Source organism: Clupea harengus, chromosome 24, assembly GCF_900700415.2.
Source record: "Clupea harengus chromosome 24, Ch_v2.0.2, whole genome shotgun sequence".
In the NCBI taxonomy this organism is placed as follows: Eukaryota; Metazoa; Chordata; class Actinopteri; order Clupeiformes; family Clupeidae; genus Clupea; species Clupea harengus.
In genome coordinates, this window is record NC_045175.1 from 7754016 (window position 1) to 7768822 (window position 14807).

At 47.6% G+C, this 14807-nt stretch overlaps 1 protein-coding gene across 4 annotated transcripts in view; it reads left to right on the plus strand.

Annotated features, from left to right (window-relative positions):
• The window catches only part of sipa1l2 (signal-induced proliferation-associated 1 like 2), a 126678-nt gene that overhangs the window by 14111 nt on the left and 97760 nt on the right, over positions 1-14807 (plus strand). For 2 of the 4 annotated variants that reach the window (XR_004163170.2, XR_004163171.2), the window contains 5 exons: positions 60-243; positions 659-1171; positions 2773-4756; positions 5380-5458; positions 5621-7014. The gene's annotated coding sequence lies outside the window, so the exon portion shown is untranslated. Of the gene's footprint in view, positions 1-59; positions 244-658; positions 1172-2772; positions 4757-5379; positions 5459-5620; positions 7015-14807 lie in introns of those variants that run through there. The other 2 variants (XM_031562606.2, XM_031562607.2) reach the window with 1 other exon arrangement.

The following is a 14807-nucleotide window of genomic DNA, read 5'->3' on the forward strand; positions in this document are numbered from 1 at the left end:
TGCCTCCCTCCCTCTCTGCCTCCCTCCCTCTCTCTCTCCCTCTCTCTCTCCCTCTGCAGTGCCTGGGCGGAGGCCACTCGCTCCTGCGTGTTCTCCAGTGGCTCTGTGCAGCAGGGTAGAGACGAAGAGGGATCGGTGATGTCAGAGCTGGACCTCAGGATCCAGCAGAAGATGGAGGAGTTCAGTCAGCTCACCTCATCTGGACAAACACTGATGGATGACGGCCATCACCTGGCTGAGATTGTGAGCGAGAGAGAGAGTGTGTGTGTGTGTGTGTGTGTGTGTGTGTGTTTGTGTGAGAGAGTGAAAAGGCAGGTCCCTAACTGTATCCATATTTGGGTTTGTGGTTGGTAAGCAGACATGTAGTCTGCATTAGGTAGAAATTGAAACGTCTCCTGTTTTTCTTATTTTTTTCTGGAAAAATGGAGATAGTGATGTTTAATTTTTACAACCGTAGAATACTGTCCTCTCAAGACAAGTAATGTTTAATGAATGTGGTTCTGAATGATGGAATATCTAAAGAATGTGCACGTGCAATACTGTGAGTGGTCATGCTTTTATGCTGTCATGCAGTTTATATTAATAACTACTTGACCTAGTTCTGCTGTAACCATGACGACCTCCCAAGCACTGAACCGTTGTCCACTCTCTGACCCAGATCAGGGAAAGAACCGATGAGCTGCAAAGCATGCTGGGATGGATCCAAGACAACTGGAGGTCCCAGAAGGATCAACTGAATCAGAGGAAGAGGTCACCAGGTCTTGTGGAAGGCTCCGGAAACGCTCACCTGGCTCCTGGAAACAAGACAGCAAGCCTTAGGCCCTCAGAGACACAGAGAGTGGTAGAGAATCTTGCACCTCAAGCTCAGCCAATCAGTGACAAAGAACCAATGAACCAACCATCGGGTCCCGAGCACAAGCACACAGGAAGTGTGTCTAGCAGCCTCAGTGTCACAAGTGCACCCAGGGTTGCCACGGCGCCCATTAACCCAGGCTCAGCCAGTGTCACCAGCGTCTCCAGCGTCATTGTTGACGACCCGGGCAAGGTGACGAGGTCTCTGGGTAACAGCATCTGCCTCATCCTGAGCTTCGACGAGGAGGAGCGAGGGATCAGCCAGGTGCAGAAACCAACCGAGTCGCCCGCCGAGGACTCATCCGAGGCCACACACAGGGTCAGCCATCGACAGTCGTCCATTTATTTTCTGTCCTAAGCAAATTACTGTACAATAGAGGTGTATGGTTAGAGTATACTGTCTGTAAGCTCCCTGAGTCATTGATAGTGAATCATTCAACCTGGTGTTTCAACTGGGTGTTTGGGATGACAAATGTAACCATGGTGATCATGTGGTGTTAGCTCCTGGCCATGCTAGTTCAGCCTAAGGCCTATGTGGTGTTAGCCCCTGGCTATGCTAGTTCAGCCTAAGGCCTATGTGGTGTTAGCCCCTGGCTATGCTAGTTCAGCCTAAGGCCTATGTGGTGTTAGCCCCTGGCTATGCTAGTTCAGCCTAAGGCCTATGTGGTGTTAGCTCCTGGCTATGCTAGTTCAGCCTAAGGCCTATGTGGTGTTAGCTCCTGGCTATGCTAGTTCAGCCTAAGGCCTATGTGGTGTTAGCCCCTGGCTATGCTAGTTCAGCCTAAGGCCTATGTGGTGTTAACTCCTGGCTATGCTAGTTCAGCAACAGGAATGGGAACAGGAGGAAAGAAGTCTTAGTATTTTAGCCAAAAGTTGACATGAAAACAGTGACTGTTTTCATATAAACATGTTTATTCGAAGAGACTGACGGTAGACAGTCTCCGTGCCCTGTGTGTACACCTATGGTATTCAGTATGCGTGCTCCTGGCTCCACCAGTTAAGATACAGGAACAGATAGATAGATAGATGGATTTATTAATCCCGAGGGAATTTTAGGAAACATCAGGGTCACACACACACACACACACACACACACACACACACACAGTATGCGTGCTCCTGGCTCCACCAGTTAAGATACAGGAACATCAGAGTCGTATTACAGTGACTGTTTTCATGTTAGCTTTTGGCTGAAATGAGTCGTAAAAAGCATCTTTTTTCCCCCCTCTGGAATCGCAATGATTTGGACCCTGCGTCGAGAACGTGAAGGCCAATGCGGTGTAGACATTTTGGAGTCAACCTAAATCAGAGCACCAATCCATCTTCACTTTTCCCCCCTCACTTTATGGCAAAAGTTTTGGTCATCATCCCTATAAATCTCGCACCAAAGTCATTAAAGTACACCCTGAAACCCAGATGTCAGCCCTTAAGTGCACACAATTCAGCTTGGCCTGTACCTCCCCCAAATCCCCCCTCATCCCCCACCCCCCGGTTGGCGTGGTGAAGAAATGACCTCATAATCGAGTTTCCATGGAGTCCCCATGACGCCTCGCACTTTGAAATGGTTCCCAGTGGGGTTTTGGAGCGGGGGGGGGGGGGTTGTAGAGAGGTTTGAGGAACAATTAGCCGAGGTATGTACTGTGAAGGACAGTGGGGGCCCTGAAGGACTGCAGGATTTATTAGTGTGGCATGCAATCGGGTTAGTCACGTCTGTGGTTGTCACCGGTCACTGCAGCTGGGAACCCAAACAATACCATATGATTTTCATAACGCCTGAAGAATTTAGTGTTTGGCTGGAGCCTGCCTGTCTTTACTGAGAGTGTGCGATGCAGTGAGGTTGGCTTGAGAGGTTGGTTTCAGCTGGAGATTGCTTTGTCTCATGCTGTCTCTATTCTGTGGCTTGTGTCTGTCTCTCCGCAGGTCAGCACTTTCCTACATGTAACAGACAGCAGCAAAATGCCAGAGAAGATTTGTCAGGATGTTTCTGCGTCTGGAACCAACGAGGAAGAGAGCCTGCCATCATTACCACCTCCATCCTCCTCCTCCTCATCTTCCTCATCATCTTCAACTTCTTCGGCATCTCCATCATCGTCATCGTCGTCATCGCCATCCTCTCCTTCTGTGCCTGCGGTGACTTCAGTCTTCATTCCTACGCTGTCCAAAATGGCCGCCGTCCCGTCATGCTTGGGCGAGAAAAACACGAAACCAGGAAAGCACCAACGCAGAAGCTCCACACTTGGCATCGCTGGACTGGACGACTCAGCCAGAGCCACCGCTGCCGGTAGACCCAGCAGTGCCTCATACCGCACCGACACGTGGCCGCTGGGCCGCCGGAAGCAGAGGTGTTCACCAACCAACACGGAGCTGCAAGTTTACGTGAAACCGAACCCTCTTCTTCTGAACTCCGTCCAGACTGGGAGATCTGTGGCAGATGCGAGCGACCACGGACACTTACACTCAGACTCGCAGCAGGCCCCAGCTGAGAGCACTAGTGGCAAAATCAAGAGCCAATGCTGTTATCTATCCATGGGCTCCACGCTTAGTTTCAACTTGCCCAAAGATCTGGGTCAGCTTGCGTCTGTGCCTGTTCTTCTTAATGTCTGCGATCCACCAAGGAAAGCGAACGAAGTGCACACTGAGATCAGTGCTGTTGGCTTTGAGTGTGATACTCAGGCCTCACACCAACAACCTCGTCCAACAACCTTGCCCGTTATCCATCAAGAACCACCACGGGTTCCATGTGCGCCCCATCAAGAACCGCCGCCGGTTCCATCTGCGCCCCATCAAGAACCGCCGCGGGTTCCATGTGCGTCCCATCAAGAACCACCACGGGTTCCATCTGCGTCCAAACAGAAGCAGTTCATCCTCAGCCCGGTCGAAGAAGCAAACCATGAGACTCCATGGGACCAAGGACCTGAGGAAGATCACCTGTCAGACACGATTCCTGACCCTTCACAGTCCTCTACAAGGAATAGCATTAACACCATTAGTAGTAGTGCCACTGTTAGCTCCTACCATAACCATTCCCCAAGAATCACTGACTTATCCACCGGGCAGTCAACGATTGCTTTGACCGCTTCCTCCTTTCGGGATGAGGATGAGGATGTTGTCCAGGAGATGGAGACGAAGGCTAATGATGAAGATAGCGCTAGTAAAGCCAGTGTTCATCTACCAGAGAAACTTCCCTGTTGTGCTGCCGTCTCACAAAACCACATCTGTGCTGTTGAAGCAACGGCCCGTCTTCACAAGTGCCTGAGTGTTCACACTAAAATTAAGGACCTTAATGGACACATTTATCACAGGCCCAAAGAAGTGAACTTGAGTAAGTCAAACGACAGCGTCAGCGCAGCAGAATGCGAGTCCAGTAAGAGTGGGGACTCGGTGAGTTCAAATGGAAGGCTGAGTGCTCGTAAGACCAGTCGCATCATAGTCTGTGCTAACGCCAATTGTTCAGTGTGTTCTGACACTCCAGTATCCAGTACAACAGCTAGTTCTAAGGAGTTCAACAGTAGGGCCCGTGGCAATGGTATAGATTCCATTCAGCTTGGTCGCTGGGAGTTTGAAGAGGAAGAGGAGGAGCTGAAGGGAATTTGGGATGGTAAAGGTAACCATGGTAACAGACAGGAGGTTCAGGCTCACGGAATTCCTCCTGTGGGTGCAAAGGGCAAAACCAGACGTACACTTCCATTACAGAAGCTAGGGGAACCACTGATCCAGTGCCCTCCCCTGCATTCAGCAGTCCAGAAGGCCCATGAAAGGTGTGACGTGTTTGCCTGTGAGGAGGAGTTCCCCCCCAGCATTTCCACACAGCATCCGGCTCAATGTGGGCCGGGACTCAGTGACCCTGGAGGAGTGTGTTCACTGGAGCTGGGGGAGAATGCTCTCTCTCTCAAGAGCAAATCAGGTGAGCGGTAAACTTTAGATCACCATGTTATCTACCTATCTGTCTGTCTGTCTGTCTGTTTATTTATCTATCTATCTATCTATCTATCTATATATATATTTACCTATCTACCTATCTGTATATCTATCTGTCTATCTATCTGTTTATCTTTATATATATCTATGTATCTGTCTGTCTAGTTTAACCTACCATCTGGTAGCATTATTTATTTTGTTGAAGTCTAGAAAACTTTAGATGATCTGACATTTGTTTATTGTCTCCAGTAAATGTCTGAAAATATTTCACTTACCCGTGCATCAAATTGAATCCGTGAAACCTTCAACTTGAAATGTTCTCTCTGGTTTCTGCCTTATAAAGCCTTTCTTGGGGTCCACTTGTGTCCTGAACTGTGTAGACACACTCCTTTGTGATCAGAGCCCAAGGTAGTCAGAAACGCAAACAGTTGTTTTCTCAGAAGCTCTATTTTTCTGACAGCTACCCAGCTCTAAAAACAGCCGGGTAAAGTGGGCTTTCCTTGAACAAGAATAAAACAGCTTTGAGGTCCCTATAATTAGTTACTGGGCCTTCAAACGATGAACAATGCTCATTGGTCTAAGAGCGCCATCTGCTGGTTGTGTTCACAGAATCCTCCAGTCGCAGCGTTCATGATCTTTTTGTCAATACGAAGAAGGAACCAGTGGCCTTCACGCTCACATTGCAAGGGTAACTTAATTTTCACTATTGCCTCGCTTTACGGAAAATAAATGACTGAAGTAGTACAACTCTTGTCACTAATGTTTCACAATGCTCTTTTGGCATAAAAAGTTTTATGTCGCTGTTGTTAAGAAGCCGACTAAACTGTCCCTTTTCCCTTTCTGCCACTAGGGGGCCCTCTGGTTACACCGCTGTTCACCCCAGCGACGGGCCGCTCGGTCTGAAACGTCCCGGGAGAACAGAAGAGCACACAGACCTGAGGCTTCCACAAGTCATGCAGAGCACATTTAGCATAACCAGCGCAAACTGAAAAGCAAGTACACGCAGAGAGCGTTAGGGATGCTCATTCTCCTGTACAAAACACTGTAAGAATTAGCTGACCATGTAAGACAGACGGTAGTTTACTGTACTGCAAAGTGTGAAAGCTGTAAGGCCTACAGGGTTTGATGAGTGAGACAGCTCATTTTAAATGTACGTGTTGTCTTTTCTGTCCGATTTTTTTTATATGTACTCTAGCTGGAGAAAGATTGATGAATATGTTGATGCTGAATACGCCCATTGCATAAAGGTTTCTTTTGTCACAGAGCACGGAGACAGCCTGGTATGGAAGACTTCTCTCGTTGCATTTTCAAAGCGTATATGATCATTGTTCTTTCTCGCACTCTCTTTTTTCCTTGGGCTAAAATAAAGGAAACCTGCAAACAATGACTTGATCCTAAACAGTGCCTAGATTTCCAAAAGCTCATAGTTATTACTATGGCCTGTGATTGCCTGGTAATATATACCACCGAGCCTATGGCGAATTATTTGCCCCTGTGCTTCTCCCTCGTCGTCATCAAACGGACTCACTAAAAATAGCCTGACATTTTACTCGAGCGTGTAAAATCGCAAACATTGACAAGTTGAACCATGAACCTAAAACAGACCAATTGGGCTATACAAGGTTGCCCGCAGACATCTTACACATTTAGGGAAGTTCAGTATTTCCCTTCCATGACGGAACACGTCCATCTACGGCATTAATGAGCACACTGAAAAGCTGATTTCATTACTTACACGTAACCTAAAATGAGACACTGTAGACACGTTCACTACACCCTGTCACCGGAGGAGGCCACTAGCGTACCAATTTAAAATATGATTGGTCCACACAGTTAACATTATTTTAGGTTAGACGTGCTTGAATTGGTTTCGTGCCTATTTAATTTTAAAGAGTATGCAACTACCATACGCCCAATTACTTCTATCAATCAAGCGACTCTCCTCAGCACTCGTTGTGGGTAAGTTACATTTTAAGTACTGACTGACAGCAGAGAAAACCACCAAAAAGCTACATCACAGGGGTCTGTCGGAATGAGAACCAATCAGCGTAAAATATGGGCGGGCGTTCTACCGGTGCTGTCAGCGCACGGAAAAGCACGGTTTCGTTGATATGTGGTGCTACTGAGAACTACACCGTCTGGGGAAATTAAGTGCTTCATTGTTTGCTCTCAACGGAGCTTCGACTAGGATTACAAAATACGTACTTTCGGATAGCGTGGGATATGCCACTCACAGCATAACAGGTAGGCTAAAGTTGCAAGTAACCGACCAAAATATGCCGTTTTCCTTTGTGTTTCGAAGTCACCATATCTTTCTCCTAACTTTGAGACATGTAGCCACAGGGCTGAACAACGCCGGGGCTAGACGCGGAGTGTAGCCTACCTAATGCCCAACGTTGTTACGTTGAAGTAGCGTATCTGTGGAACAGACACTTCATGTTTGTTTTGGAGTGGCTACAGTTCGTTCCATTGAGGAAATGTGCAACTTTGTATTTGTGGTAGTTTAGCTCTGCAGGTGACAGTTTTCGTAGCCTACGTTTGGGTTGCACGGGTTGTTTGTTAAAGAGCAACAGCATGTTTGCTTTCAGTTTTCTGCAGACTAAATTGTCAGTGGCTACTTTAAATGTTAACACATCTACTCTTTAAAAATAAACAATACGTTACACATGCGAATCAATACATCATGTGTACTGTTTATCGAGAGCGCAGACAAAGTGACGTTAACAATAGGTTGAGTTTGAATATTTTGCCGTTTATTTGAATAGTTTCTTGAGTCACGTTAATCATCCTGATATGCAAGGCTGCATTTGGATTGGGTTTTAGTAAGAAACTGAACGGATGATTCACATTGAACACTGAAGTCATTGAGAATTGAATTTGTTTAGTTCAATTGAACGCAGAAAGTGTTGTCATTAATGGAGATTATCCCCTAGACCTCATTACTCAATGGCGTTGAAAACCCAGCCCATGGTCTGAAATGGATTCGTCTCGGTAAATTTGTAACGGTCTAAAGAGAAAAGAAAGTTCTCTGTGCTTTTTTCCCCCCTTTTTCTTTGACTGGTAACCTTGACAGCCAGCTGTTGCCTCCATCATCATCATCATCTTGGCAGAAAGCCTCTGAAAATCTGGGACTATTTACCCTCACCGGTATGGTGCTCTTGTTAATTCTTATGCTCACGGAGGTTCCGTACATGCGTCCAAGTTTCCCGACGAGTGCAGTGACTACTCGCGTTGTTTAATTCCGTACAAAGCAATCTGATTCACAGCCTGTATGAGACGCCCTTAAGAGCCGGTGTGAGTCAGGAACACAAGGTCTTTATCTCAGACGGCTGAAAATATCGCCTCTTCCCGTGTGCTCCATTTTGCCATTCATCACCGTGAGCTCGGAAGGTGGCCTATTTCCTTTGCACTCTACGCAAAGACTTTTCAACTTCAGAGCAGATGAATATGACACAGGCTAGTTTATTTAGAGGTGCGGTGCAGCTAGTCAAACACTTCTTCGTGTGACATTTGCCCTAAAACATATCTTATGTTAACACCTATGTGTTGAACAGCATGGGCAGCACTACAGAGACATTTTACCTTCTGACGTTTCTCAGAGAGCCTCGGTCTTAGAGCAGTCAGAGGCTAAGAGAAGCTTTAAGTCAGAGATGGAGCTTTCAACAGGCAGGCCGGTCAAACACAAGACACAGGTGATATGCTTGGAGGAGGAGAGAAAGGAAGGGAATGGAGGACTGGAGAGGTTTGTTTTCAGATCTCTGCCCGAGTATAGCGGGATTTTCTAGATTTCAAATATTGTAGCTTCTTCTCTCCAGCAGCATGCTGATTTAGCATATCAGCAGGGATATTGCTTTTTGTCAGTTGAAGCTCCCCATGAAATTGTCATTTAGGCAACCTCCAGTAATCTCCAGTGAAGGCAAGTAAGACAGGTGGAGACATTCTTTTAAATGGAGGAACTTATCAACACAATAGAATGAATAGCTGTTATTTTAAAAAAAACTTTTCCATCTTCAGTTAGAAGTGTGAGGGGTGGGGGAGGGGGGATGGACTGCCTGGGTGGCTCCCACAAGACAAATGCCACCACTTCCTGACGGCGCACAGCCGGTTGACGGGCATCTTAGCCCCCTCTGAGGGCGCGAATCAATTCCCTTTGTATTGTCACCTTGGACCGAAACAACAAGCCTGAGGCCGATTTCTGTGTGTGTGTGTGTGTGTGTGTGTGTGTGTGTGTGTGTGTGTGTGTGTGTGTGTGTGTGTTTTGTCTGGAGATTAATGCCTCCCACCCCACTGGAAATCACCTGTCAGCAGCTCTGTGAGAAACTCTCCCAGGCAAACGCCCAGTAGGCAGTCACAATGCTTGTCTTGACTGAATGAGACTAATTAAGCTTCTCCCTGTTTCGCTGACGGGCTGGGCACCTCTGCTGAGACGCCTGCTCTTCCTGTATTATGTTGTGTTGCATTGGAGGGTCCTGAACTATTTGAGTGCAGAAGTAAACGTGTTATTAGCAGGAGGCTGCGATCTGTCTGTCTTGTTATCTGTCTGTCTTGTTATCTGTCTGTCTTGTGATCTGTCTGTTCTATCTGTGTAATGGGTTACTCCGCTGTAGTGGAATAATGGAATGGCAGATTTGGGAAATGGCAAGTTACACGTGAAAGGGGTACAAAAATGGATCTCTTCCCTCCTCTCCACACACTCTCTTACACACACACACACACACACACACACACACACAAGATCAAAGCTTTCTGAAACATGCATCATTGCCTATTTCCTTCTCTGTCCATGAGTCAGAGAAAGCGGTCTCTCCCACTTGCCCTCCCTCAGTCTTTATCCCTCTGGCGTTCTTTCTCTCTTCCCTCCTCTCCTCTCCACACACACACACACACACACACACACACACACACACACACACACATATGAGTCAGTGCAAGCGGTCTCTCCCACTCGCCCTCCCTCAGTCTTTATCCCTCTGGCGTTCTCTCTCTCTCTCCCCTCCTCCTCCTCCAGGGTGTTTGTTTTTCTTTTCTCTCCTTTTTTCTGTCATATTTCCTCCCCTCTGACTATCCCCTTCTCATTCGTTTCTTTCTGACCGTCTCTCACTCACTCTCTGTGTTTATTAGCCTGTCTGCACATGTGTCTCACCTCTGCTCTTCTGTGTGTGTGTGTGTGTGTGTGTGTGTGTGTGTGTGTGTGTGTGTGTGTTTTTGTGTGTGCGTGTGTTCAATCTTCAAAAATATCATAGTGTGTTTAGGTGCTTGGTTTACGACTTGCCCAGAACCAACCGGGTCGGTGCCAGGCCGAACCGCTAGCTGGGTGGCCAGGGAGATTATGCGCACCGTTTGCATAATTGGAGTTAATAGGGGAGAAATGAAATCCCAGTGCTTTTTAATCAAGTTCCTCCAAACAGGGTCCGCAGGATGCTCGTCCCACAGGGCTCGGATGCCCTGCCGCTTCAGTGCTCCTCTGAACGACTTTGGCCCGAAACAGGAGGAACTGAGAAAAACAGGGAGCAGCGTTCTTGCCTTTTAAATATTTCACGTGGAAGGGCTCTGTCGGTGTAGTGCGTCGTGACATGCTGATGTTTTTTTCATCACTTTGTACAATCACAGGTGAAGTTTTTCATCAGCAAGGGACGTAACCCCCCCCCTTTTTGGGGTCTTTTTTGACACATTCACACATTTAATCATTTTGGGGTTTTTTTCCCACCCAAAAGCATTCATTTAACATTTCACACCTCAATGAATGAGCCCAGTCTTCCAATTTGTGTGACCCAGGTGTTGGTGTTCTGTCCGTCATGCTGGCAGAGTCTTGCTTTTCCTGTAGAGTGGCATAAACACGTTCCGGTTTGAATTACAAGAAGCCCTACTGAGCACATTGTCAAAAGATGCGAAAGTACACAACCATCTTTCCTCAAGTGTTAATTAAAAGTCCTTCATAGTCACCTCGTGGTGCTAAGTCGACATTTATAACAGACTATTTCTAAAGAGATGTTGGTGAAGGAGTCGGTCATCACTGGGCTGGAAAACAGAACCTGCATAACATAATCCCCTGTATGAAATTAAGCCTAAGTGACATTTTCGGCTTTAGTTCCGCCCTTTCTTGTTTTGAGAGGGTATGGTGACAGCTCTTACATCAGTGGCAGTCTTGGATCAGGTCTCCGATCAGATCAGAATGGCTTTTTTGTGTGTGTGTGTGTGTGTGTGTGTGTGTGTGTTTGTTCCTCCTTCCAGCCGGTGGGTTAGGGTATCTAGTGGCGAAGGGAATGCACAGGTCCCGGCGGCGGATTATATCGAGCCATCTGCTGCTGCCTGCCCAGAAACGCCAGCCAAGGGCTGATCGCCGTCTGCCGACAGGAAGCAGCACTCCGTTCCGGTTGCCGTGCTTACGGTTGCCGTGGTTTTTTGGTTGTCGTCACGTGCTTCGTGCCCCCAGCACAGCACTGCTCTGGCCTGTCCCGAAAGTGACCTCATGTGTTTTTGCGTGGCAAAATATCTTGACTCTTGACCTCTGACCTCTGAGCTAACCCAGTCACTCGTGCACTAACTCCCCTGCCACCCGACCAGTGCTGCCCCCACCCCAAATCCACCCTCAGCCTGGTACCCTGTCACATCCTCCCTTTGACTCCTCCGAGGTAGGTGAGGTGGGAGACTTCCCTGGCACTGGCCCAATCCTTTTCCACTCCAGGATAATGCAGTTAATGAGTTAATTAGTCTTTAAGTACTGTGCAAGAGCATTTTCAAAAAGGAAGGGCGGTTAGGTGCTTAACGACAAAGTCCTGACTCCTGTCGAGGTTAAGACAGAGCCTCTGGGCAATAGCAAGTTTGAGAGTGAGCCTGATCCATTATCTCTCTGTGCTGACTAAGATTAAAGAGATCTGGCATCACCTGGCAAAGCCTGTGCTCCTCCTGCCCAGGGATTGGAAAGGATGCCGAAGCAGAGACGGGGGCTCCTTATCTCCGTAGACAGCTGAAATGGCTAACCCCAGCGCCAGCGCGATCGTACTCGCTCGTGTTCGCTCCACTAACTTCAGTGACATCCGACATGAATCACATTTTCTTTCCTGCCACTGTCAGGCGGTTTGAATTGACTGGAGACGGTGAAGCCACGGTAGCAAACATGTTTATCACCGTCGTCCCATTAGTCACACGTTTGTTTGTCTTAGCGCAGAGCCGAGGGCTAAACTGCCAGGGTGTCTGCGGCTGTGTGTCGACTGTGCTCACTCAACCGCGCTGTGAAATGCCAAAAAACACGTCCTACTGATTTTTGTATTATTATAAATAACCATAAAACAACCTGCGTATTTATTTGTTTATTAGTTCAGCCGCCTAGTTGGCCATATGATCTCAACGTGCACCTCGTGGTGATCTCTCTTGCCCGTGATCTGCTAACCCTGCACGAGTTGCCCGTGATGTCACAGACCCATCACAACCCATCAACCTTGCCCTGATTTCCATATCTTTGTTAGCCTTGCAGACCAAGGGCCTAGTTACTTTCTCAGAAGATGCGAGATTAAAGGTCTGCTGCTTTGTGCGCTGACATCATGAGGCCGCCTACCATGCCAATTTGTTGTTATTTTTTTCCCTCCTTCCTGACGGAGGCACTGGCCCAGAAAGAGTCTGCACAGCAGAGGAGAGGAGAGAGAGAGGGAACAGCCAGTACTCTTTGTTCGGGCTGGCATCAGGTGAGACGCCCCTTTGCACTGGGCCACGACCAAAAGACCGAATCGAAAAATCTCCTCCTCCTCCTCCTCCTCCTCCTCCTCGGTAGAAGCTGGAGTGCCAAAGCGTTTACATGCTAATTGGTGATAAATACGCAAGAGTCCTTGATCCAGATTTGACTGGGAGAAAGAAAAGCTTCATTATAGAAACCATACATGCTTGATTGAGTGCCTTACAGTGAAGTAGAGGTAGGTGATTTTTCAGAGCACGATGTTCGACGTGTTCTTCCTCTCTGTGTGTGTGTGTGTGTGTGTGTGTGGCATTAAAACTAATACGGGACAGGATGGTTAAAAAACAATTAATCTGTTCAAGCTGCTTTTCTACCCTAAGAAAACCCCACCCAGAGTAATTCAGCTCTAATTCATATGATTTCTCAGCTCCCTTTGTGATGCAGAGCAGCACCAGGCATTCATCCATACATCTCTCTCTATCTCTATCTCTCTCTCTATCTTTCTATCTTTCTCTCTATCATTCTATCTCTCTCGCTATCTCTCCCTCTCTCTTTATTACTCTCCCTCTCCCTCTTGCTCTCTGTCTGTCTCTCTCCCCCCCCTCCCCTCTCTTTCCCTCCCTCTCTCCCTCTGCCTAGCAGCACGGAGGCCCTGGAGAGTGCAAGAGGCTCCTGGCAAAACCCTATCAGAAAGTCACAGCCATCTGTCTTGACACCTGACACCATCACCCGTGCCGCCATGCGCCCGAGCCCTTTACAACACCACATGGCTTCCCCTCCCTCTCTGCTCTACCCGAGCTTTAGATCGACTCCTAGATCCCATCCTCTCTCTTTCTCTCGTCGATTCATCCATCCATCCATCCCTCCCTTTACCTTTTGATCTCTCTCATTTTCTCGCTTTGACAGCCCCCACTATTTTTGGTGCATTTGTTCTTCCTCAAGTCTAGATCTAGAAATCTCTCTCTCTCTCTCTCTATCTCTCTTGCGCGCAATTTCGCTGCTTACCGCCTTTCCTTTGCTGAACCAAAGGCAGTTCAGACCCACAGGTCCCATTTAATGTTACCGTCATCTGTCGACTTCTTCATCTCTCTGGCTCCTGTCCTCTAGATGTTTCACAGCATGCCGTCTGCTGTGTGTGTGTCTGCAGATCATCTTCACAAGACCACAAGTCTTCACAACCGTCTCTGTGCAGCTTTCCATATTCCATCTGTCTCAAGCCCTCTGACTTGTGATGAAGAACTAAATTGGAAAGCCTCTCTTTTAGCCACGTATCTGTCTTTGGCTCCCTGTTATTTCTTTCACTCTCTTTTGGTCTCTATCCCTCTGTATCTTTTACTCTCTCTCCCTTTATCTCTCTCTCTCCCTCTATCTCTCTCTTTTATCTCCCTCTCTCCTTTCTCCTTTATTTCTCAATGGAATGTCCCTCTCCCTTTCCCCTCCATCTGCTTTGTGGAGGAAACGCTGGCTGACAACCCCTTCAATATTTAAAATAGCAAAAGCTATGAAATTAGACCAGTCGAGTGTGTCTGCCTTAGATTTTGGTTTCACCCATGGCGGCCACATCAACCCCACCCACCCCCAAACACACACACACACACACACACACACACACACACACTCTTCAATCTCCTGCTTTCATAAACACAGAAATGAAATGCAACAAATAGGTTTCTTCCTCACACACACAAACACACACACAGAAATACACACGTACACACTCGTACACAATTAATTTGACCAGATCTGTTCTTGTTGGAAAAGAAAAGGAAGAGGTGGAGGAGGAAGATGATTGATGAGAAGTAGTCTTCCCTCAAAGCGCAGACTGAAAGACTGCTTTTCCCCCCACATGGTTGTCTTCTCCTTCTCCTCCTCCTCCTCCACCTGCTTTGAACCTGCCAGCGGGGAACGGCGGGCGCAAGACCGGCGGTCTGTTGCGGTTCCTAAGTAGACCCTTTGGTTTCCAGAGTGCTCCATTTCAAAGCGGGAACATCAAATAAGAGCACAGAAAGAGATTCTCAAGAGGTTCTTTGAACCCAAACCCCACCACCACCCCACACCCCCTTACGTTTACCGAGGCTCCCCAACCCCCACCACCCCACACCCCCTTATGTTTACCTAGGCTCCCACACCCCCACCACCCAACACCCCCTTACATTTACCTCAGCTCTGTATCCTCTTGTTTGGTGACCAGACCTCATGGCCACATTCTCATTAACCAAAAAAAAAAAAAAAACACTTCCACGCAACCCAAGCCAAAGCTTCTGTGACAGTAAAGCTTATTGTTTTCTTTCTCCCCCTGTTTCTTCTTCTTGTTTGTCTTGTTTCTTTGTTTTTTTTTTTCATGTCCGGATTCAAGCAGAAGAGACAG